Genomic DNA, 26,112 nt, shown 5'->3' with positions numbered 1-26,112 from the left:
GCCTCCAGAAGACTGTTCCTGCATGAGTGACCTAAGTGACACCAATCAAAAACGTACCCAGCTGAGCCCAGCTCAGATGGCAGAATCACAAGCAAATAAATGTTTGTTTTTTAAGCCATTGAGTTTTAAGGTGTTTTGTTAAATACAAATAGGTATCTGAAATACTCACTGAATTCCAAATTTACTTTGTCTCCATATACTGAAGACTTAGTGTTGTTTTTCCATCATCATCATCTCTATACCCATCCCAACATACTGAGTCCTCAGCTAGGATGAGAGTCTAGTTCCTCTAGGAAAGGGAGTTCAGAGAAATTTAACGCATTTGGAGTGTTAAAACTGGACAAATGAAAATTCAGGTGGGATAAGAAAATTATTTTCGACTATCTGAAGGATGCTTTGGTAAGAGGAATATAGTTAATTTTGGGAATTCATTGGAAAGATAAAAAATGATCATAGGCCACCCATAAATAAATATATTTAACATCAATATGATGAAACTTTCCTACTGTTGAACTTAAATATGGACCTATCACATGGACTTTGGAAAATGGCTTGGGGGCTCAGTGAAGGTAGCACCTTCTCCACTGCTGGGGAGTCAGGGTGCTTTGGTTTACCACATTGTTGAGACATGTGGCAGTGTAGAGTCATGTGGCTTGGCCTCCTTTCAAGAAAGAGCTTGTTTTTCAGCTGTGAGGGCTGTATTTAACTCACAGAGTTAGGTGCAGAACCTTTAGAATCCTTTGTAACATTCAAGATAAGGCAGTGCTCTTCCAGGTCATCTCCTGGCTGATGACTGAGCATGATAGGATAGTAGGGACCTGATCATTTCTGCCAATGCAGGACTCTTCTGGCAGCTGTCTTTGCTCTGGAGCTCCTCATTAAATTGGTCAGGACCTTGTGCGATCTGCGTTGCATTCCCTATATTGTTCTCCTTGTCCAATTCTTCTTCCTTCCCTCTTTCCTTTCACAAGTGTAAAATCTACTTTGTGATCTGAAGGCTTCCCCTGTGTAATCCTGTTTCCTTCCTTTTGACCTTTCTTAGGTGTTACTGCCCAATAAACATCTTGTACTCAGAATTCTGGCTCAGCATCTGTTTCTGTTAGGACCTGAGCAAGATGCAGTTGACAGAACTAAACTGACAGATGAGTCAGAAGAATTTTAAGGTGTCTTCTAACTCTGCAATCCTACAGTGTCATGCTCCCCAGTCTAATTGCTCCTAGGCAGAATTGGATAATCGTTTTACAACAGTTCTAAGTAAGGCATGTGATCCCTTTTGGTGTAGAGAACACACCTGTCTAAATTACAAACTTTATACTCTGATAGATCTGTATTTTCTTCAAAATTGCAAAGGTACATTTGTATTGTGGTTCTTAAAATTTAATCCATTTGCTAATATTTGTAACTATCTGGAGTCATTTGAATCTGCTAAATGCAGCACAAAAAGATGAAAATACAGCAGTGTCTAGTAAAAAATGTCTATTTAAATTAAACTCCTTGCAACACACATGTTTTCTGGGCAGATAGCAGAAACATTAAAGATGATTAAAGAAAAAGTAGAGAAACAGTCGATCCTGGTACAATTAGAATTTGGAAAATAATCTTCCATGTTACTCTCACATTAATATGTATCTTTTTAATATGAACAGTGCATCCAGATCTTGCATAATTAGCACATAATAATAATCAGTTTTGAAATAAGGACACTATTACATTATGTATCTCTTAGAATATATCTGGAATTCTAGAAGAAATTAAAATGTACTGAAATTAACTTATTAACCTTGAGTTGGAATGAAGTTCTTTAAAGTTTTTTTTTCTTTTGAGAGGAAGATTTACCCTGAGCTGACATCTGTTGCCAATCTTCCTCTTTTTTTGCTTGAGGAAGATTCACCCTGAGCTAACATCTGTGCCAGTCTTCCTCCATTTTGTATGTGGGTTCCCAACTCAGCATGGCTGATGAGTGGTATAGGTCTGTGTCTGGGATCCAAACTTGCGAACCTGGGCTGGTGAAGCGGAGTGTGCCCCTTAACCACTATACCATGGGGCTGGCCCCAAAAGCTTTTTTTCAGTTTTGTGCTTATGTCATATAAATGGAAAACAAATGCTTACTTTGAAGGTTTGAAGTTAGAAAATTCAGAAAATATGGTTATTAGGCCAGCTTCTGATTCCCAGACCTCCTTTGTTTACATAGGTGGTAAAACTAGGGCAAAAGTAGTAGCCAAAATATAGCATTTCTCAGGGGCTGTGCATACTCCAACCTGTCTCGTGTTTTTTTGAGGTAAATTTTGGGATCCCTCAGTATATCATGTGAGACTTGGTAATAAGACATAGCCCTCATGGTACATGGAGTCTTTTATTTGCCTCCTATTTTTTAAAGCCACACTTATTGAGCCTCTATCATCTGCCAGATAGTAAGCTAAGTTTTAATGTAAATTATTTCGTTAATTACCACAAAGTTGTATTACATAGGGACTACTAGTATTTCCATTTTACACACAAGAAATCTGAGGGTTGGAGAGGTTAAATAACTTGAGCAGTGTCACTGTAGCTCATAAATGGCAGTGCCTGGGTTTTAACCCAGCTATGGCTGATTGCAAGGTCTGTGCTGTCATAACCACTGTGTTACCTCGACTTTCCTGTTCTCCTACTTGCTTTGCTGTGCTGTCAGTCACTGAGAGCCAAAAGTGCCACTGATCAGCCTGGAAGAGACTGCTGCTACTGCTACTCTGCTGTTGTTTACTACCTCTGCTGCCTTCGAGATCCAGGCTGTAGATGCTCAAGGTGCAAGGAGCTGATGTGCAGGGGGCCAAGGAAGTCTTGTTGCTGCCAAACATGCTGTTATCACTAACTGCACTGCTGCTGTCATTAGCGCTGCTGCCAACACTGCCAGGCCTGCTGTTGCCAGTGCCAATGCTGCTGATGCCCTGGGCTCTAAGTGTCCCAGGGTGATTCTGTAGACAAGCAGCTACTTTTAGATTTAGCTTGCTCATTACCTGTAGATCCTTTGCCTTAGGACTCAGGCTTAAGTCCATGGAGCCTGGGATAGAGGACGATCAGAGGTGTTTTATCTTCTCTAGCATCTGGGATAACTGGCCTTGAACCAAACATGTGCGTCTCAGTCCTCTTCTCTTCTGCCTTAGAGGTTTCTTTTCCTCAGAGGCTCTTTCTTCCCTCATGCAATGCCTCACTAGCCCTGGAAACATGAATATAAACATTTGAACTTTAGAATGAACATAACTTAGTCTTAATATGGAAGTCCCACTACGTCAGATATTTTAGTTTGAAAAAAATAATAAAAAACACTTAGGTTTTATAATCATGAATGTATACTTATCTGTACAAGAATTGGATCATGTAATTATGGAAGAATTGCTGTGTGACTATAAACAACTTTGCTATCTGGCAAGGTTGGTTTCAGTGTGATTTGCATTATTTGTAAAAAAATATAATTACTGGAACTCAAAAAGTCAAATCTTTCTTTGAAGCCCTATCAATAATTCATACAACTCATATCAAAAGGCTTACAGGGACAAGGTGATTTTGTTGATGGGGCTGATTTCTTTTTTACTTTGCTTCCAGCCCTAACTCACAAGGAGGGCAGTGTTGTCTCAAAGCTGGAAAATAAGGAAATAGCATGAAAATTTAGAAACCTCTACTCATTAAGGAAATGCAAAATAAGGAATTTTTAACTGGAGGGAAAGAATGTCACATTGCTGAATTCCTTATCATCTTAACTGAAAGGAAAAGCCTGTTTAAATTTTTTAATTGAGAAAGGCATATGGGGGAAAAAACTCTTAGTTCTTTGCAGAAGGTTTTCTTTTTCTTTTTCTTTTCTTTTGTTGCTTACAAGTACTCTAGCAAGAAGAAAAAAAAATAGTTCTATCAAGATCCTGGTCAAGATCCTCTTCATCTACAACTGTTTTTTTCCCTTTTAGCATAAAGCAATCAATTTTCTTGTTTGAATACAATGAAAGTTTTTATTTCCATCCCACCTGCAATAATTGAGGGTTTCATTTTATTTTTCATTAAGAAAATAGGGACTGGTAAATAATCCTTTAAACACATGCATTTCAGACAGGGTGAGCTTCTTGATATGTCAAATGTATGGATTTGTAAAATGAATTTGCACCTGAGAGTCAATTTTTTTTCCAATAAGTTGCATGAGGAATGTAATTTTATTTAACAAATGTAAGTATGTGGATTTTGGAATGTATTTATATATTTATAGTTATCCTAATACATACATGTTAGGGTGTTGTTTTTGTACATGTGTATTTAGTGTGCATTTTTTTCTTGATTTTTTTCTTGTTTTTTCCTTAATTTTCAAGTTGGAGTGAATGTTGGTATATGATGCATAGAAAACAACCTAATAGTGTTATTGTGTTTAAACATCTTATGTGTTTTGTTATTTTCTGAGTTACATGCCAGAGTATATTCTAAAGAGCTCTATCTGGATAAAATAAAGATCGGAAAGCAGTGCAGAGAGAGATAAAATACAGTTTGCCTTACATTTCTGATCCTCCTTATTTTTTAGTTTTTAGCAAGAGTTTCTGTTTCTTGCATGGAGATACTAATGTTCTCCTAATGTGGTTAAAATGGCAGAAGAAGAGCTTTTAAAAGTTTATAAGATGACATGACATTTATAAATGTGTTTATGTGTATTTAATATCCTCTCTCATCTGCACGTAATATTTTCATTTCATTTCAACAATATGTAAAAAATGTTTGTGCTGTACTTGAAATCCTTTTCTGGAGAGTTTTTTTCTTTTTCTTGCGCTACAAATGTGTTTACGCAGATGAGGTTTGAAAGTAGTTGATGCGGAGTTCATATTTCAGCAGACTCATGGATATACTTATCAACATAGTTTTAAAGGAAGTATTACTTTATTAAATAGATTAAAATTTTTATATTTACTGTATACAGTAGATATACATATATAGTATATATAAAGTAGAACACTTTGGTTCATAAGTCCTTAGAAAATTAAAGCAAAACAATTATTTGGAAAGTAATCAGTTAAAACCATAAACAATTTAGGGAGTCTCTGGAAATGGAAATGCTACCAAACGCTATGATACAGTGGACTTTTCTTTTTATGTCTGAATTTATTAACCTGTGAAAGGAGAACTTTTAAATTGAAAATAATGACAGCACCTTAATTATGGTGATTTCATTGAAAGCCTACTGCTGCAATAATAAGATGCACTCTAGGTTTCCAGAGCCGTGGCAGCTGTCAAGCACGAACGTTTTTCCCGGAGAAGAGGTTTAGTGTAGTGTTTTTCAAGGACAAGTTGCTCAGCTATTGTCTCAGTGAGCACTGCTACTTAATATTCAACAGTTTTCTTAATCAAAATTGTGTGTCCTGCTCCCTAGAGTGTTTGTTAAAGTGATTGTATGTTTATCGGAGCCTTCAACAGCAGAAGCAGAGTATTCCTGGACAAGGTGCTGGTAATGAGAACCTATATTATCCTAGGGTGCTGAGAAGAAATGGAAAGTGCTGTCAAAATACGTTGTTTGTAAAAAAATAATTACTGTAGCTCGAAAAGTCAAACCTTTCTTTGAAGCCCTTGTACTTTATATAACTTCGATTGTTTATCTGGGATAATGGGGCGGCAGGGGTATGGTGATAGCCTATAAACGCCAGGAAAGGCATGCCAGTGATCTAATAGTCTGGGGGTCTATTAATCATTGCTTCTGTTGGGTGGCTGATTAAGGTTCTTCACAACATGTTTCCTTTAGATTACAGAAAGTTCTTAATGAAGTAAAGCTTGGGGGGCATTAGAGAACTCATTCTGGCATGCTACAAAGGTATTGAAAGGTCATGTGGGGAAAACAAGCTTTGCCAAAAGTAAAATAATGCAAGTGCTAACATTTTCCATGAAATACTGTGCCTAAGATGCAGGTTTTGACTGCTTTTGTTTTTTTGTTTCATTTTGGTTTTTGTTAAAGATTGGCAGCTGAGCTAACAACTGTTGCCAATCTTTTTTTTTTCCCCTGCTTTTTCTCCCCAAACTCCCCCAGTACATAGTTGTGTATTTTAGTTGTGGGTCCTTCTAGTTGTGGCCTCTGGGATGCCGCCTCAGCGTGGCCTGATGAGTGGTGCCGTGTCCGCACCCAGGGTCTGAACCAGCAAAACCCTGGGCCACCGAAGTGAAGCACGCAAAGTCAACCACTCAGCCACGGGGCTGGCCCCACTGCTTTTGTTTTTAAACTCAAATTATTTTGTATCGCTAGGCGATGCCCTGGAGGCAGAGCCGTACTGTTGGATGTGACTTTTTCTGCCAAGGGTAGTACCTACCCCTTATACACACACACGCACACTCTCTCCGAAATAATAAAGATACGTTGTTTGAAAAATATGGTGTCTGTAATACTAAAGAGAACATTTGTTTGGTATTTTGTTTGTTTTGTCTCTAATGGAGCTCTATGAGGAATGAAGTCTTCTGCAGACAGTTCATTTTAATTATTATATTGATGGATTCTCATCTGGAGTCAGAACATTCAAGAATAAAAACACATTTTTGGGAATTGTTTCACAAAATAAAAAGCACACTTTGGGCATTAATTAGGAAACAATGCACCTATGTTCCATAGGAGGTAATCTTTGTAAATAACAATCCTTTTGAAGGCTACAGCCAGGGATATTGATCACTTCAGTGATACTGAGACATGAACTGTGCTTTATGGATTGATCTTTGAAATAGAAAGATGGGCACATTAATGTAAAAAATTGATTGCTGCTACATGTTTGAAACTTAACCCATGTTATTTGCTGATATTCAGAATAACTTTTATTTGGTATTGTTACGTGTAGTTAATTCCTAACGTTAGCTTTTAAATTGACCAATTTTATAGTTTTATTTATTATTGGTTGTAGCTTATAATTGTTCCAAAATGTGAATCACAATCAGATTGATTTGGTACTGGGTTTTGGCAGAATTGTGTATCAGTCCATTTAGGAGATGGAAACCGTGTTGGTTAAACAAGTGAGTTTAATATAAAAATTATTAAACTATGACAACAGAGTAACTACGAGATCTGACACCCTAGGGCTGAAGGAGTGTACCAAGGAAGGGCAAACTTGGAAAGGGTTCACCTCTTTCGAGAAAAGGTGTAATTCATCCCATTGGACAGCAGAGAAGTTCACGGGTTTGGCCATGCATCTGGAGATGGTCTGCAGTTGCTGGACAAACTGGCGACAGAGAGAGCAGGCGGGCCACTGTCAATTAAGCTGGTGATTGAGTGTCAGAGGGCTTGGGCCTCCACCAGCCACTTGGTGGGCAGAGTGAGGGGCCTGCAGAGGGAGCCCAGGACCTGCAGTGAGAACATCAGGGTTCAGGCAGGGGGCACCCAGGCCTACAGAGGCAATTCCCTTCCAAGCTGGCACAGGTTTCCCTCTAGGGAGGGCCTCGGAAAGATTATCGCCAGGCAGGGGCTGCAAGATGGATGAGGAATCACTAGTTCTGGGCCCCACTGGGTGGCTAGGGCAGAGCTCCACTGACTGTCTTCACAGTCACACGCAAACCAGTGACCTCCCCCAACCCCTACAACAGAAGCCATGGGAGGGCCCCTTGGTCCTGCAGTGTCCCTCCAGCATTCTCTATTGAGGAAGCCCTCAACATTGCGATCATTGTAAAGGAGAAATGCTTAAAGGAATTCCATCTGTGGTCGTAAAGAATGTACTTATTAAAGGGAGCATTTGGAGCTGGGAGGCAATTAATTCGTAACTGGCACACATTGCTGGTTTAGATGCTAGTTGTACCTAATGTTACAGCAAAACCAGCAATTCTAATTGCCACAAGAAGGTCCTTTTGTTTACAGGTGTCCTGATTTTAGCCCCTTGCACTTGTCTGTCCTGATTAGTTGCTTTGTCCTTGCTTTCCGTAGCTGAGCTTAGGACTGTGCTTATTTTTCACTGTCCCTTTCATCCACACCACCCATAGCTCTCCGCAGGGGAATAGGAGGCTTGTCTATATGAGGCACTGAATGTGTGCCCAAATGTTTAGATTAAGTGTTTGAGCAACCTCACTGAAAGGAGCTCATGGAGTATCAATGAACTCTATTCTGATTAGAGCCTTTCAGATCTCTTTTATAAGCAAGTGAGGAAACTGTTTACCCCTAGAGTCTGCACTAGAAATAGCACACAGTTCATTTGGCAAAGCTGAAGAACAATATTGATTTTGAGGCTCTGAGGAACATGCAAGTGCATAGATCAATTTGCTGCTAGTCAGTCATTTTTTTTTCTCCACTATTAGTACAACCATTATTGTGGTCTAGGTGAGAAAAAGTTATTATTAGTGACTGCTTCCTGGTGTTCTATAGATGCTATCATTTACATTCATATTCATATACCGTTATAATCATATATCGATGCATTGTCAACTATTATGTATATGTAAGAGACAGGTATACAGGTGTACAGGGGTCAGATATGGTGTTTAAAAAGATATACACTAGTTAATAATTCCTGGATAAAGCTGGTTTATTATAAACCACAGTTACAGCCATGCGCTGTCATTCACAATATTTATGTCCATTGTTGGTTTAAGGTAGAAATTACCCCTGGCAAGCAATTTTTTTCTAGCGCCCAGGACATAGAACAGTTTTGTTATAAATGGTTTATTCTTTCTTAGGTTAAAGGGGAAAAGAAGCCTTTGATGGAAATACTATAATTGCTTTGGCAATTTGCTTTGGATTTACAATCTTTCCTCAGGGTGCTTTTTTCCCCCATTTAGGTAAAATAAGGAGGGGGAAGGGGGTATTTTATTATACATGTTAAAAAATTCCAACATGAATAAATCCAGCAGATAAATTGCTTGCAATTACATTTTTAAGAGTGTTGCAGGAGCATGAGCATTGAGAAACTAATACTTAAGTACAAATGGTTTATTTGTAGTGTGGAAAATAGGGAATGCTATAAAAACCATTATGATGTACATCTATAAAATGAGTAATGGAATGATTATAGAGGAAGAAATATGCTTTGGTATGAAATCATTTTCTAAAATCTTTTAACATTAAGGTAAAATCTACTAACCCTGAATTTAATGCATGATGATCTACCATGAATATAACAACGCATTACATGTGTTAGTGGTTGTAGGAGTAATATAAAATACTACCCCCAACTTTAGTGAACTTAAAATCTATAGCTTTTTAAATGTATATATATTGTCTGTTTTTGCTACAGTACTAAGAAATGTACAAAGTAATTGAGTCAAAAATATGTAACTCATTTAGAACAACCAAGCATATGAAAGAGTTAAACAGATGGACAAGAACATGGGGCTAATAAATGATATGGTAGGTTATCAGTTAACAAACATTGACAAAATGCATCATTTCCATGGTTTTGTGAAAATTAAGCTTGAAAACGGTGTTTTTGTTTTCCCTTGATCAGAAAGGGTAACAAGTAATTATAGATAGGATTTATTGAATGTATTCTATGTATACAACTGGTATGTTCAGAGTTAGTTGTCTTTACAGATCCTTATGCGAGCCCTCTAAGATACACTGTACTCAGGACCACTTAGTTTTAAGTGGAATTCAGACGCAGCAGCAGACTTGTCCATGGGCACACAGCCGAAAGTAAAGAACAGAGATGCAAATCCCAGGCTGTACATCCCCCAAAGCCCAGGCATTTTCCACCACACAGTGCAGCTTCTAAAAGTTAAAAATAATTAAAGCATTTGGTTCTTTAGATGTTGAGGACTTGATGATTTTAACTTCCTTGTTGAATTTAAAGACTTAAAATTCAGCTGGGATTCCTGTTAGATCTGTAGTCACTCAACTTATACTTCTGTTTCCCCATTATACACGTAGAGAAAAACTAAAATGTGATATGAGTGAGCAAGGCAAATATAATTTTTAAAAATCATCTCTTTTCTACACCTGGGAACTTTGTTTTTGCTATTGAGGCTTTCACGGGTATTTCCATGTTTCCTTCTTGGCTCACATTATGAAAACTAAGTGTGTTGATTTCACCTTTGTGGTTTAATTATAGATTCTTATTTCTCTAACATAACCTCTTAAATATTATAGTAATGAAAATAATCACAATAATGAATTATCAAATTTCCCTTTTGTTTTCTATCATCCCATTATAGTAATATGTATGTTAACTAATTTCAGGTTTATTTCTTACCTCTTCAATTAGAAAGTAAGCTACTTCTGGGGCCTGTCCGGTGGGATAGCAGTTAAGTTCGTGCGCTCCACTTCGGCGGCCTGGGGTTCTCTGGTTCGGATCGGGCGTGGACTTACGCGCTGCTTATCAAGCCATTCTGTGGCGGGTGTCCCACGTATAAAGTGGAGGAAGATGGGCATGGATGTTAGCTCAGGGCCAGTCTTCCTTAGCAAAAGGAGGAGGATTGGCAGCAGACGTTAGCTCATGGCTAATCTTCCTCAAAAAAAGTAAAGTAAGCTACTTAAAGATTGTATCAGCATTTTTGCATAATGAAGGAGGCTACACACAGAGGTTATATATATAATAAATATTATAGATTAAACATCTGATTATTCTAATTGAAGATAGAATTATGAAATAGTGTTTCATACAATTTGCTAATTGTAACACGGTGCTTGGTAGACTCATGGAGTTTCTGAACTTCTTGGCAAGATTAGACCATTATGGTAATATGCATATTTTACAAGTTTAGAGTAACAAATACTGCATTCTCATTAGTAAAAGCGCTGAAAAAGGACCAGCAGTAGAAAAATTCATCAGATTTTTAACAATGAGGTGGTGTGATATCATTGGGCAGAGGTTAAATGCTTTGCCAGAAAGATCCAGAAACAAGTCTAAGGTTTAAAAATTGCTTGGAGGCATCATGACCAAGTTAATAGAGAATGAGCTGTAGCTCACATGACCTGGCTTTGAATTCATTAGCTCTATGAATTTAGCCAAGTTGAGTAATCTCACTAAGCCATGTTTCTTCACCTACAAAATAAAAATAATAGCATTTCTCATCTAAGGCTTTTATGAGGGATTAATTAGAATAATGAATGAAAAGTATCTGGCACAAAGAAGATGCTCAATAAATGTAGCTATGTTTAATTTTAGATATCAAAGTCTATTTGATGGAGATTTTTGATGTACTGAAGATTATTAATATTCTGAATATTGTGGGGAGAAAATCAAGGGATTTTAAATATCACAGAAGGCCCACTTGCTCCCTAGTTTGACTATTTAAAACTGTGAGTAGCATTTTCTTAAACATAAATTCTGTTTTAGAGTAAACATGTGCAATGACTTTTAGTTCTTGAGAAAATTTAGCCTGATGTTTTTGGTTCTTTCAGGATGTAATTAGTCTCCTCATCTGAAGGAGTTGAGCTACTGGTGGCTGGCTCTTTCTCTAAGCTAATGGGTGAGTTAAGATCTTTAATCTACTTCCTTTTAGCTTCCTTCTCATAAATCACAGAGGTCAGGAAAAAGACATTCTTGGTGGGTTGCATTTATTGTATGCTCTTTTAACTACCCATTGTTAATTGAGAATTAACTGTAAAGTTTTTATTCATATGTGTTGTAAAAATAAGAGCAATTGTACATCAAGGGTACCATTTGTGCTACATTTCCAAGTGAGCGTATCCATCTATATGTGAAGAATATTTAGTTGAAATAGTTGTTAGTGGTACTGACTTTGGCCCTATTACTGATTTCCTTCAGGCCAAATTCACTCGCTCTCTCCTTCACCTTCTGGTGTTTGTAAAATGGTCAGTTGCAATGATGATATTCAGCTTTGAAATGCTAGGCTTATCTGTCTAATTAAGATGTCCCAGAACACATTAAAAATATTTGTAACCACAAGGACTCTAGTAGCCTAGGAAAATGGACAGAATAAGTGGCTTTCCTTTTTTCTCCTTAGGGAATAAATATAAACAGACAATATAGAGAAGATAATTAATATTTTCTCAATATTCAATCGTCCTGAAATTGTTCTCCCTCTCACAGGAGGGAGGATTATTATTTACTAGGATTACAAACCAATTGACCACCTGACATCTTGTGGTTGATTATGGATCGGTAAGGGAATGGAAAAAGCCTTTATTAAACATCGGCAATTTTACAGTTACATTTTCTGTATAACCGTTTTTGCACTTGAGGAAATAAATGCTCAGACAAGTCAAACTTTTTTTCAAGGTCAGACAGTTTAAAATTGGCATTGGAATTTCAATTCAGTTTAGTCTGATTTCAAATCCTGATCTCGCTGCTGTGTGCCTTTGTTTCTGTACTTCATTATAATGTTAAGTGCCTTTCTGGCTGAAATACACATGAATATGTTTGTGTCTTGTTCTCCATAAAAATTCATTCATTCCTGGAATATTTATTATGTCTCTGCTGGTGCTTAGTATTCTAATCACTGGAGATACAACAGTGAACAAGATGGACACAATCTCTGCTTTCATGAAGCTTGTTTTCTAGTTGGGAAAGACACCAATAACCAGTTGGAAAAGCAAGCAGTAAAAATACCAGGTAGTGATAGGTGCTGTGCAGAAAATTAAAATGAGCTGATGTGATTGAGAGTGACTAAGCAGCCTCTTTGGCTAGTCAGGGAAGGTCTCCCTGTGGAGATAATATTTAAAACTGAGGTTTTATTGTCAGATGACAACTGAAAGTGAGGGAGGGAGTTGGTAACCAGGGCAAAGGACCTAAGTGTTTCTTGTATTAAAAGCAGAGTGGTGGATGATGAAGTTAGAAGGCAGGCCTGGGTCAGATCACATAAAGAATATAGAATTTATGTGCAGCTAGAAGCCACTGTATGGGGTTAATCAGAGGATGGACATAAAGGTAGCTCTTGTAGGTCTGTAGAGTGTATATTGTGGAAGCACAGATCCCAGAGAGGAGATGTATGCTGTTGCCAAGCTGAAGGTGTGAAGCCATGTGGCTTTGACTGCAGTGAGATGCTGGTGATGAAGGAAAAGCGGAATCCTGGTTCGTCCCTTGACTTTTGTTGAGTGTGCTCGTAGGTGGTGGTGCAGTTAATTGAGAAGGGAGAAATGACGTGATGGGGGGAGTGAGAAATTCAGGGCTTTGTTAGGGTCAAGTTAAGTTTAAATGCTAGTTTGAACCATGTGAAATTGCTTATATTAATTTTTTGACCATCAAAAGTGATAATTTCATATAGTTCAACATAAGACCTATTAGACATCCTTGTGGAGATATTAAGGAGGCCATTGCACGTACAAGTCTGAAGTATCAGGAAGCAATCTGGGGTGAATACATAGATTTGACAGTCATCACCGTGGGACCAGATGAGGTAAAAGAAGGAGGGTGTACATAGAGCAAAGGACAGAGTCCAGGATAATCCAAAGTGGAGGCAAGAAGAATTGTATGGGTTGGCAAGATGTGGTAGGTTACTAATGAGCTCCTTTCTTTGCCTCTTTGCTGTTATTTGACTCTCTTTCCTTGTGTGTATTTTAATTGGAATCTGAGTGTGAAATGTAACCTCTATCTCTGCCTAATAAACATTTTGCATCCTATTGGTTAAGTGAGCCTTGGGTTAGTCTGAAGTTTTTTTAATAAGGCCCATATGTGGTACAATAGAGTCTGAGAGATAAACAGATGGTGAAGGTGATAAATAGAACTTTCGTAGCCAAAATGCCTTTCTGTTGCTCAGTTTTTGCCAAGAGTATAGCTTTCCAACTTGTCAACATGCATGTACATACACACACATGCACAATCCGTCTGAAACATGGGTTAGGATTCAGTAAAACTGCTGATTTTTCCCTGCTAAACAGATAGTGTATTTTAGGGAATTTTTAAAAGTATTTATGCATTAATCAGGATTAGAAACTAAAAGAATATACTGAGTATGGGTAAATTGGAAAACGTTTTTATGAGCTGATAGTTTGGGTTTACATATAAATGTGTTAACTGAAAAATACCAGAGTTAGTTATCAAAATTAATATGTGCCTTAGCAAACATTGGGCAAGAAAGTGCTATCAAATTCTGATCTATACAGAATTGAGGAAAGGTAAAGGGGAACTAGTTGTAGTTGTTGATAGATAACTGGTTAGTGTCTGAATAATAATTTACAATAATCTCAGGAAAATATAGACAGAAAATCTAACTTTGAAAAAGTATTGAAGGAAAAACTTGCTATGAGAAATAGAGTGCTCTGAATATTAAAGTGACCAACACTTTTTACACCATCAAGTATAATTTTATGACTCTTTGTTGTAAAAATGGGATTTGGACCTGAAAAGTAACTAAAGAAAATAGATAATTTAAAATTGGCGTTACTGCTTCTCCAGATTTATGGTGAATTTTGAAAACATCTGTTCTTATACCAAGAGAGAATGGAAGTAACCATCTTAGCATAATGTAAATCTAGACTAGATAGACATGTAAAATTAGGAATATATAATAAATATACTACATATTTATAGGGACATATCTGAGATACTAAATGGATGGTGCAGTTATTTTCGTATATAGTCATTTTCATATAGATATGAAATATATATATATTTTATATATATATGTGGAATCTTTTCCTCTTCTTTCATTTTGAAACCATCTGGTTTCTATTTATATTTTACTTGCTATAAAGGAAAGCATATTTGATCTGATTTTTAGAATGAAGCAGTTTTTTATCATGTATAAGAGGATTTCATTTACTATAAAATTTCCAATACTGCCAACATATCTTTTCGGGTCAAAAAAAAAAAACAGAAGAAAACAAATTTAAAAATTATTTTGGTTGTCTATTTTTGCCAAATAAAATACTGGCAGGAGTTGTATGTTATGTTTTATAATTTAGTTTGAATAAATTGGGCGAATATATTTAGTTGTTTCATTGAAGATTAGATTTATAGGGATCAGAGTTGTTCTATATGTAAGAGCTGAAATTGAAAAATATGGTAAATTGGTGGATGGGCTTTAAAGCAGGTACATATAACACTGGGCAGAATGACTTTTATCTTGCATACCATTATTTTCCTAGGACTTGACATAATAGATCCTTAATAAATATGTATTGAATGAATGAATGTATTAAATTACAAGGATTAAAGATGAAAATCTAGGCATAAACAGTTCTTGAGGGTAACTTCACTTAGTGGTTTCTTCCTGTCAATTGACTATTCCTTGCTTCCTAATTGAGTTTGGCTTTGCTGGTCCTGCACTACAGATTCGACCTCAGAATCATGACACAGTTGGTCATTTACTGGTCAGTAAGCAGAGAGCTTAAAAACCTTGAGCACTTAACACTAATCTGCTCAGATCCTTACTTAACTGTTGGGTATGTGTTGCCACTAAATACCCAGTTCCTCTCAGGTCCCACGCCTCTGCTGAATCGTGTATTCTTTACCCGGGTCTGGCTGAGGGTAGATTCAAATTAATTCTTTCCTTACCACTGTCTGAGTTAACCTGTAGAATTTTAAAATTCCTAGTTACTTTTCCTGAACCCCTTACTGTGTAGCAAATGTCTAAGTTATAATTATAGGAAAATAAAAGCATCATTCTGTGGCAAAGACATGGTATACTTCTTTTTAATTCCTCATGATGATATAATCTTGTATTTCACAGCCCTAGTCTTATAACCATCAGGGAAATTGGAGAGATAGAGGAAAGCTTAGTGGGAAAGTTGATCTTTGTAACAGTTGAAACTTCTCATTTGTCATGGTCAATAAGGAAAGCACACCACTAATAGTTGTGGGTATGCCTTACTATTTTCTGTGTGCAAGATCATGTCATCTGCAAATAAAGGTAGATTTACTTCTTCCTTTCCAAACTGCATGCCTTTTTTTTCTTCTTTTTTTGGCATACTTGTCCTGTCTAGAATCTCCAGTATAATGTTAAATAGACATGGTGAGAGTCGACATCCCTATTTGTTCCTAATTTTAGAGGGAAAGCATTCATGCTTTCACTAGTAAATATGATGATAAACGTGGATTTTTCATGTGTCCTTTATCAGAATGAAAAAGTTTCTTTCTATATTTAGTTTGTTGAGAGTTTGTATCATGAAAGTATGCTGGAATTTGTCACATGCTTTTCTTGCATCTATTGGATAATCATATGGTTTTTGTTCTTAATTCTATTAATAAGGTGTATTATACTGATTGATTTTTGGATCTTAAATCTACCTTGCATCCTTGAAAACATTCCATTTTGTCATGGTGTATGCCTGTTTTATTGTGTTTGCCAGCATTTTGTTGATAATTTTGCATATAAATTCATACGAGAAATTGGTCTTTAGTTTTCCATGCCATTGTCTGGTTCTGGTGTCAGGGTAATATTGGCCTCATAGAATGAATTGGGGAGCATTCCCTCCTGTTTTCTGGAAGTTTGTGAAGAATTTGTGTTAATTCTTCTATAAATGTCTGGTAGAATTCACCAGTGAAACTGTTGGGCATGGTCTTCTCTTTATAGGAAGTTTTTAAATGACTATTTAATTATTTTTATGTATTGTAGGTCTATTCAGATTTTCTATTTATTCTTGAGTCAGCTTTGATAGTTTGCATCTTTTAGGAATCTGTCCGTTTCATCTAAGTTATCAAATTTGAGAGCATATAGTTATTTATAGTATTCCTAACATTCTTTTACCTTTTGTAAGGTTGCTAGTGATGTTGTCTCTTTAATTTTTGATTTTAATAATTTGTCTTCCCTCTTTTTTCTTGGTCAATCATACTGAAAGTTTGTCGTTTTTTCCTATTTCACTGATTTTCTGCATTGTTTTCCTTTTCTTTATTTCAGTAATTTGTATACTAATCTTTATTATTTCCTTCATTCTGTTTGCTTTAAGTTTCATTTGCCTTTCCTTTGCTTCTGTCTTCAGGTGGAAAGTGATGCTATTGATTTGAGATATTTCTTCTATTTTAATATGTATTTGCTGCTGTAAATATCCCTCATTGCATTGCTTAAGCTGCATAAGTTTTGTTTTCATTCATCTCAAAGTATTTTGTAATTTCCCATTTGATTTCTCTTTTTTTGGCCCACTGGTTATTTAGAAGTATATTATTTAGTTTCTATGTACTTGTGAATTTTCCAAGTGTCCTTTTGTTGTTAATTTCTAACTCCATTTCTTTGCGCTTTGAGAACATATTTTGTATGATTTCAGTTGTTCAATTATTCAATGACTCTCTTTATCTCTATTAATATGTTTTTTGTTAAAGAGTATATTTTGTCTGATATTAATATAACCGTTTTTGCTTTCCTGCGCTACTGTTTGTACGGTATATTTTTACTTTCATCTGTTTGTATCTTTGAATCTGAAGTGTGTCTCAGATAGAGAGCGTATTTTGGATGTTATTGTCATTTTTCTCCAGCCTAACAATCTCTTTTTGATTGGATTGTTCAATACATTCATATATAATCTTATTGGTGGTATGGTTGGGTTTGTGTCTGCCATTTGACTTTACGTTTTATACACACACACGTTAATATATATTAGTTATTTTCTTAGTAGTTCTAGGTTTTATAGTTTACGTCATAATTTATTAGAATCTACCTCAGATTTATGCTAGTTCAATTCCAATGAGTTATAGAAATATTATTCCTGTGTAGCTCTATATTTGTGTCCCCTTTTGTGATATTATTTGTGTGTGTGGGTGTATATATGTGTGTGTATATATTTATCTATATATATAATATGGAGAGAGACAGAGACAGAGACAGAGAGTCAGAGAGTCAGAGAGCCAGCGACAGAAAGACACAGAGAGGGAGTCTGTGTTACAAACTAGAAAATACGTTGTTACAATTATTAATTTTAGATAATTGTATATCTTTTAAGAAAGCTGAGACAATAAAGGAGAGCAAATATATATTTTTTTTTTTTTTTTTTTTTTTTTTTTTAAAACATAACACTGATTTTTTTTTTTTTTTTTTTTTTTTTTTTAAAGATTTTATTTTTTCCTTTTTCTCCCCAAAGCCCCCCGGTACATAGTTGTGTATTCTTCGTTGTGGGTTCCTCTAGTTGTGGCATGTGGGACGCTGCCTCAGCGTGGTCTGACGAGCAGTGCCATGTCCGCGCCCAGGATTCGAACCGACGAAACACTGGGCCGCCTGCAGCGGAGCGCGCGAACTTAACCACTCGGCCACGGGGCCAGCCCCGAGCAAATATATATTTACAGAGTTTTGTTATTTAGCCTTTCATTTACCACTTCTGGTTCTCTTCATTTATTCCTGTAGATTCACTGTACCATCTGGCGTCATTTTCTTACTCCAGCACAGCTTTGCTCCCACTCACTTTCTTTGTGCTGTTATAAATATATTACATTTCTACAAGTTATATGCCTAACCATGTAATTATATACATTTTTAATACAGGTACTTTAAAATAAGTTAAGAGAAGAAAGGAGAAGACGCAATTATATTGTCTTCTATAATTTTCTAATAATTGCTTACTTTTACTGATGCGCTTTGTTTTTTTGGTGTGGGTTCACATTACTGTTGGGTATCACTTGCTTTCAGCCTTAACTTTGTTTACTATTTCTTGAAAAGTGGATATGTTAGCAATGAATTCCCTTGGTTTTCGTGGATCTGAGAATGTCTTTGTCTTCATTTGTAAAAGGTTATTTTGCTGAATATGAGATTCCTGACTGACATTTTTTCCCTTTTAGCACTTTGACTGTGTCATCCCACTGCCTTATGTTCTCCGTTGTTTTTGATGAAAAACCAGTTGTTATTCTTACTGGGGTTTCCTTGTACGTGATAAATTATTTTCCCCTTGCTGCTTTCAAGATTTTCTTGTGCCCATTGTTGTTGTTGTTTGCTTGTTTATTTGTTTAGTGATTTTGCTCAGCTATTTTCATACAGTCCATTTCCCCCACAATGTATAGCCTCTGATGTTGGTCTTCAGAGACACAGCCTCAGGCATGTACACAGTCACCCTGACCTCTCTTTTCCCTCAACCTCTCAGGAGATGACAGTGGCTTTAGTCAGTCTCTTGACTATCTCTTACTTTGATTTCCCTGTTAGATTTCCAGCTGGTCTGTCTCTATTGGTATCATCCCCAACTGTTAGCCTGTAGTAATTGCTGGCTGATTGCCCAATTGTTTTCAGCAACACCCCTGGACATAGATTGCGCTACACTCTGATCCAGTTACATTTGGACCCCTTTGCAGAGGCGCTCTTTAAGACCAGACTTTGAGACTTACTCCAACCCTAGGAGTGCTCACTTTAGCTGCATCTTTCCCTGGTCCTCTCTGTTAAAACTTCTAGCTTGCCTTCTGTTATCCTTCTTGCTTTCACAGAGCTACCAGTCTCCTCTTAATTTCTCACCATAAAATCCTCATTCTTTTCAACAGTGTTCTTATACTTGCACTTCCCCTGCTGTGTCCTAAATAAAGTCAGTCCCCTTAAGGAGACCTATAGAGTGTTCTCTTTTTATGGCTTGCACCTCTTTCTGGGAAGAACTCTTGAACCAGTGTTTTAGAACTGGGGATGGGGCAGTGGCTCACTTCACCATTGCTATAATGAGTGGGGTACTTGGTGGGGGTGGTAGCTCTTGTTCATCTCTTCATCTTGAACCTCCATGCTAGGAACTTGCTTACACAAGGGTGATCATGGCCAACTATCATCATCCAGCCATACCTGGGGTAGTCTTTCACCCTGTGAGTGGAGGCTGAGTGAAGGGAGCCCAGACCATTTGCTTGTTCTTGCTTGGAATACAGCTTTGGCAACACAGAGCTGGGCAGGATGAGGAATGCTGGTGACCTGATCCTCCTGAGGGGAAACCATAGCCCTAGATTAGCATCTGGGGGTAGAGAGAGCCCTGTGTTCTTGGTTGCACATGCCTGTAGTAGAGCTTCCATCAGGCTGAACTGGGTAGGGGGGATGGGTCATGGCTCAAATGCCATAGACTCTCATTGTTTTTGTTGAGATTTATTAGATTTTGTTGAATAAATGTTTCTCATGTTGCATATTCTTAGGACAATTTCCTGATATTTTAGGTGACTGCTTTACATAATTTTCACCTGTTATGGTTGTTTCACTGGGGAGAGGGTCCACGGAGCTCTTTAAACCCCCATTCTGGAAGTGTGCTCTCAAATTGATTTTATTTATGTCTTGCTGAGGAAGATTTGCCCTGAGCTAACGTCTGTTGCCAATCCTCCTTCTTTTTTTGTCCTGCTTGAGGGAGATTAGCCTTACGCTAACATCAGTGCCAGTCTTCCTCTACTTTGTATATGAGTTGCTGCCACAGCATGGCTGACAAGTGGTGTAGGTCTGCACCCGGGATCCAAACCCAGGCTGCTGAAGCAGAGCACACTGAACTTAGCCACTGTGCGTCAGGGCTGGCCCCTGAAAGTGATTTTTACCCTTTTCTGCAAGGTATTCTCTCTCCACATGATCATTGTAAAGTTGGAATATTCTGTTAATTAATGAAATATTCTGTTTGAGTAGGTATGAAAAACCAAGGACTTTCACTGAGATTCAATATGCATTATTTATTATTTGGATTTACAAAAAACTTTCTTCTAGGGAGCTCAAGTGTTTATTGTTGCTTGGTAATGCTTAAACCAAAGATGTGTGGAAAGTGAAAATCTGATCTAAATTATTGAAATTTCTGATTAACCTAGCCTAAGTTTGCTCTTTTAGAAAAAACTTTGGACACTTCAATTAGAATAACGCTTTTTTTTTTAAAGGATCAATATCCATAGGATTCTAACATGAAAATATTTAACTAAATATTACTGATATCCTTATAAAGTTCTGAAATGTAGCTTATAGATGAAATGTGGAGATCTGCAGCCATAGTACACTTTAAGCAAAGCAAATATATAAAAATGGAATTTACAGTAGATACATCAACAAAAATTTTATTAAGTTTTGAAATAAAGAATTCCAAGAGTTTCTGCAAAGTAGATTCCTCCTGTAGTGTTCTTAACATTTATTTTTACTTACAAAAATTGTGTATGTTTACAAAAAGTATAAATTGACACTTATATTTCTTTTTATGAACATATTTTTCCTACCTGTATTTATTCTGCCTCTGCCAGTAAGTGTCCTCTTTTTTGGTGAAATCATAGAACTTTTCAGAGCATATGTCAAGGAAAATTTACTGTAGTACTTTTCATCAGCAAGTAAGAATACTTTAATAAACACTGTCTCCCAGTCCTTTTCAAAATACCACTAGAATTCCAATTTATTAATTTACAGGGAAAATTATAACAATTACCTAGACAGAGCTGTTTGAATCTGTGTGATCATTATATATTTTTCTCGTTAGGGAGATTTACATGGGAAGCAAAATCACAATCAGAAGGTTGTTTGGTGGCCATGGAATCTGAACAATAGTTAATCTTTGATAATTGGAATGATTAATAGCATTAAGCCATTTTGTTCTGCCTATCTTTTTACATCTTCCCTCTCTCTGCTCTACTGTCGATAAATCTGAATCAATTTATAGGAATACAGGCTATAAAAAATTAGGGCATCTCAAACATAAGGATAGTAATTCTAAAAATTTGGTGTACAAATCAGCAATGGTAATAGCAAAATTTTGACATTTACAAAAATACTTTGCAACCTGGGTATTTGGGGCTTTCTAAAAATTTCAATCCTAGAATAAACTTTACAGAATGTACTGATTACAGAGTAGATGTTTGGCCTTTAAGTGCAATATGTTATACTGAAATTATAACTGTTGCCAATCACCCAAAGAAGAGGAAAAGAACACAGTTGAAGCAAGAGAAGGCTTTAGAAAAAAGATCACCAGTAGCCAGTGTACTAGTATGATAATGTCTAACATTCACTTTCTGTTTCAGATACTGTTCACTTTACATGTGTCATGTCATCCAGTTGTCACAATAGGTAGGAACTTGTGATTCATTTTATAGAAGAGGAAACCGAAACTCTGGGTGTTTATGTAACTTATCTAGATTTGTACAGCTAGTTAATGATGGAACTGCAGCATTTACCCTGGCAGCTGAACTGCAGAGTTCTCACTTTTACTCTGCCACACTGCATTCAAAAGTAGACAAAGATTTTTCTTCATCTTTTAGAGTTTATTTCCTTAGGTTCCACAGATTTGAAAAGCATGTTCATTGACACTGTTCCAGATCCAGCTGGAGTTCTCTTTGTTCTTTTAACTTGGCTATTTAGAGTGCTGGAGGAGGCCATTCTTATAGTCAGAAATTTCTAGCAGGCTTTATGACCTGACCCATTCTATCTATTGCAAAAATACATAATGTATGAGATACTTAAGATAAGGAAGGATGTAAGACCCAGAGCCAGAGCATAGTGTGCCAGGCATTATTCTAGTGCCTTATGCATATTATCTCATTTAATCCATGGTGAAATTCTGTCGGGTGGGCCTTATTGCCTCCAGTTTTACAGATAAAGAAACTGTAAGTCAGAGAGGCTGACTACTGTGTTTTTGGCTACATAGTCTATAAATATGGGATCTGAATGGTGCCCATTTGTTACAAAGACATTGCTTTTTCCAAGAGTCCCTGTCGTATCGTGAAATGTTTACTGAGCACTTGGCATTGCAGGCTCTTTGAGTAAACTGTCACCAGAATGCTTTTCTGGAGGTAGTTATTATTAATCCTGTATTAAGGATGAGAAATTAAGAATCAAAAAGATTAGTCATAGGAAATAGGTTTACATAGTACACTTTGAGATTGCTGTGGCAGATTAATAAATGGTATAATCAAAAAGTGGATCAGTAGTAGTTTTCTTTATTCAGTGTCATAGAAAATTGTGGTGGTATTCCTAGTGGATATAAAACTTACTTGAAAAATAACGTGATTTTAGAAAATGAAGGAAGAGAGAGAGCATAAATTATCAGTGTTCTGTGTCATAAAATATCTGTCAATAACATTTGTTATTCTTTATCAAATATTAGTTATCAAAATGAGTGCTTATGATTCTAGGACAAGGACCCTGTCCAGTATTTTTTTTAAATTTTTAAAACATGACACATTATGGGTACTCAATAAATGTTTATTAAGGGAGCAAACAAATATATTTTTGTGTATTTAAAACTCAAATGAGCAAAGCAGGGTTTTATGTTGGTTATGGTGGTGGAAAAGAGAGATTCATTCCAAATTAGATAACATGCTGCTTCTATTAGTCTAAGTTCTCCAGAGAAACAGAACCAATAGGATAGATAGGTAGAAGGGTAGAAGATAGATAGATAGATAGATAGATAGATAGATAGATAGATAGACAGAGAGATATATCTAAAGAGATGACAGATGAAATGTGGAGGCCTGCATCCATACTATGCTCTAAGCAAATCACATATATAAAAATTGACTTTAGTGTAGATACGTTTATGAAAATTTTATTAATTTTAAAATAAAGAATACCAAAAGAATTCCTTCAAGTAGATATATAAAAACTATATGTAAAGAGATTTATTATAAGGAATTGGCTCATACCATTTTGGAGGCTGAGAAATCCCAAGATTGGCAGTTGGCAAGCTGTAGACCCAGGAGAGCCAATGGTGTAAGTTCCAGACTGTGTCCAAGTCCAAAGGCAGGAGAAGACCCGATGTCTCAGCTCAAAGACAGTCAGGCAGAGAGAGAGAGCAAATCCTCCTTTACTCAGCCTTTTATTCTATTCAGGCCTTCAACAGATTTGATGAGGCCCACCGGATATCTGGGCACCCCATGGCCCAGGCAGGTTTGACACAGAATTAACCATCACACTGCTCAATTTTCTAACTGTTAACCCCAATCATTTGAAAGGAGGTGATCTTGAAGTTAAGGTTCCAGATTGATGGTACAATGATACAGGGTTTGTAACCAGCAAATATATTATAGTGTTTATAGAACAATGACTCCAACACTTCAGTCTGCATTTGATAGCTACTGACATGACATCACAGAGAAATAATTATTAATAAATGATTTATTCATTAAAAAATTATCAAAGTGAAATACCTACAAGGAATTCAAAGAATTTTTGAAAAATGCATGATGATTTTAAAAAATAAAAACTTCCTTTTTTATAGTTGCTTTCCTCAGAAGTAGTCATAATGGTTTGATATATTTCTTTCTAGCCTTTTTTCTACACAATAAAATTAGTTATATATACTATATTAGTTTGGGTCTCCCAAGAAGCAGACACCAAAATAGAACTAGGTGTGCAAGAGGTTTAATGGAGGAGACAACTGTGAGGGATAAAGATGAGGGAGCAGAGGTAGTCTTGGAGAGCCTTAGGACTACAATGAAGCTCTGGCATCTGTGTAAGGAGAGAGGGGAGGAGAATTGGTTAGAAAGAACCTCACATAACAGAACCATTTGAGAAAGTCTCAGCCAACCTATGGGTAGTCCTCAAGCAAAATTTGCCCATAATAGGAATCCTATGTATGTATGGCAGGAATGACCTGATTCTAGGAGCCCCCTAGTGCTCATTCATTGGCTGGAAACAGACTGGGTAGGGCTTCATGAACATCATGATGAAGTATGATGAAGTATGGCCTCATGAACACTGTGATGGATCCATAGGTGCAGTAGCTGAAGCCTGTCAATCAGTTATGCTCTCCACAGCTGGTTCTCTTGAAGGAAGAGCTGTATGGAGTACCAATTGGCTGCTCCGCATATGCATACCATGGGATCATAGTATATGCTCATGTAGTATGTTTTTGGCGCTTGAAAATTTGTCATGAAATACTTCCATAATCTTTCCAGATGCTGAATAGTATTTAGTTTTGTGTCTCCAGCACAATTTATCCAGCCAATTCAATATCTGAATTACTTAATTGAGAAATATTTTATATCAACTATGTAAACTGATACGGTATTGTAAAATTTGATATTTGATTCTTGAGGTACTTTTAAAATTGTAGTAGAATAGCTACATACTTTGTCATTAAACATTCTCGGACATACTATGCATCCAATGTGCTTCTGAAATTTATGAGATACAGTGAAAACCTGATATGCCTAGGCTAGTCTGTAATGCTTGGGCATAACTTTATTCCCTGAAACAGGTATCAGTAGTTATTTAAAGAAGAATCTACTATCATATTCTTACTGTGTGATTTTTATACAGGTTTAATTTAATAGGATAGAAATTACTGAGTTTTTTAGCTAGCTGGAGATTTTCATTTTATCTTTTGCATATCTTTAACATGTTTAAGATATTGTCTGAATAATTCTCTTCTTAATACACTTTCAGGAAAGAATAGAATCATCTTTTAGTATTATTGGAGCAATAGGAAACTTCTGGTGACTTTTGAGAGCTTCTAAAAAGATTTGTATATAAAAAGCATTTGCTTAAAGAAATTTTTGTAATTTTAATATAATTTGAACTCTTTTAGTTACAGATATGGGATAAGATAAGTTCTTAGGAATTTCCAAACTACAAATGCATGATTTCATAGTTTCTGTATGAATTTCTTGCCTCTGGAAAAAGTTTAATTCAGCCATTTATTATATTAAAAACATTTTATTATATGGACCATAGCCTAAAATCAAAACTTTGAACTTGGATAGAATTGTATTTATTTTGTGATAAAATACTTTTGAAATTAAAAAAGTAAATTATGGTAAATAATCTTCAAATCTAAAGACATTTGTTACTAAATTTATTAAATGGTAAAAGAAGATTGAAATGTGTAGAATTATAACATTTTTTGTAATGCGGTATACCATGTTTATATTGATACCATGTATAAATTCATTAAAGCTGGCTATTTCAATTATTCAGATGATTTTAGATGTTTTTTGGGGAAATAAAGTTGATGTTGATAGATGGAAAACAATAGAATGAATTATATAAATATATTTAGAAAACAGATTCATATTTTGATTAATAAATACCAGTTACCTTATTTTAAAATAGACAAGGCCAAAATCCTTTTTTTCCCCTAAATAAGTAAATAGCTCATTTTGTCTTCTTTTCTTGTAGTTTTACATTTTTAAAAGGAGATGGGCCATGGAACAACTGACAATCATTTCCTCACAAAATTGTATGGTAGAATAAAACTACTTATAATGCTAAGCATGAGACCTTTTTCTCATTGGTTTTAGCATTTATCTGATGTAGTTTCAAGCTGTTGGAGATCCTGGGGTGATGTCAAGCTGAGCTCAGATGTTAAGGGCCTACTCTTGTCTCTTCAGAGTCCTCCCTTCACCTTGTTTTGAACTAATTTTATGGTTGTTTTAAGACAGAACATGCAGTTATCGTGAGTTATAGAAATTTTTGAAATCACTCTTG

At 36.2% G+C, this 26,112-nt stretch overlaps 1 protein-coding gene across 9 annotated transcripts in view; it reads left to right on the top strand.

The window, feature by feature from the left end:
* The window catches only part of CCSER1 (coiled-coil serine rich protein 1), a 1,207,616-nt gene that overhangs the window by 81,711 nt on the left and 1,099,793 nt on the right, over positions 1 to 26,112 (top strand). For 2 of the 9 annotated variants that reach the window (XM_070614290.1, XM_070614295.1), the window contains exon 2: positions 11,297 to 11,364. The exons of the other annotated variants lie outside the window; for them this stretch is intronic. The gene's annotated coding sequence lies outside the window, so the exon portion shown is untranslated. The remainder of the gene's footprint in view (positions 1 to 11,296; positions 11,365 to 26,112) is intronic. 9 annotated transcript variants of the gene reach the window in all.

This window comes from Equus przewalskii, chromosome 3, assembly GCF_037783145.1.
Source record: "Equus przewalskii isolate Varuska chromosome 3, EquPr2, whole genome shotgun sequence".
NCBI classification, from domain to species: Eukaryota; Metazoa; Chordata; class Mammalia; order Perissodactyla; family Equidae; genus Equus; species Equus przewalskii.
The sequence above is the reverse complement of the archived record's forward strand: the minus strand, read 5'-3'. Positions and strand labels throughout refer to the sequence as shown.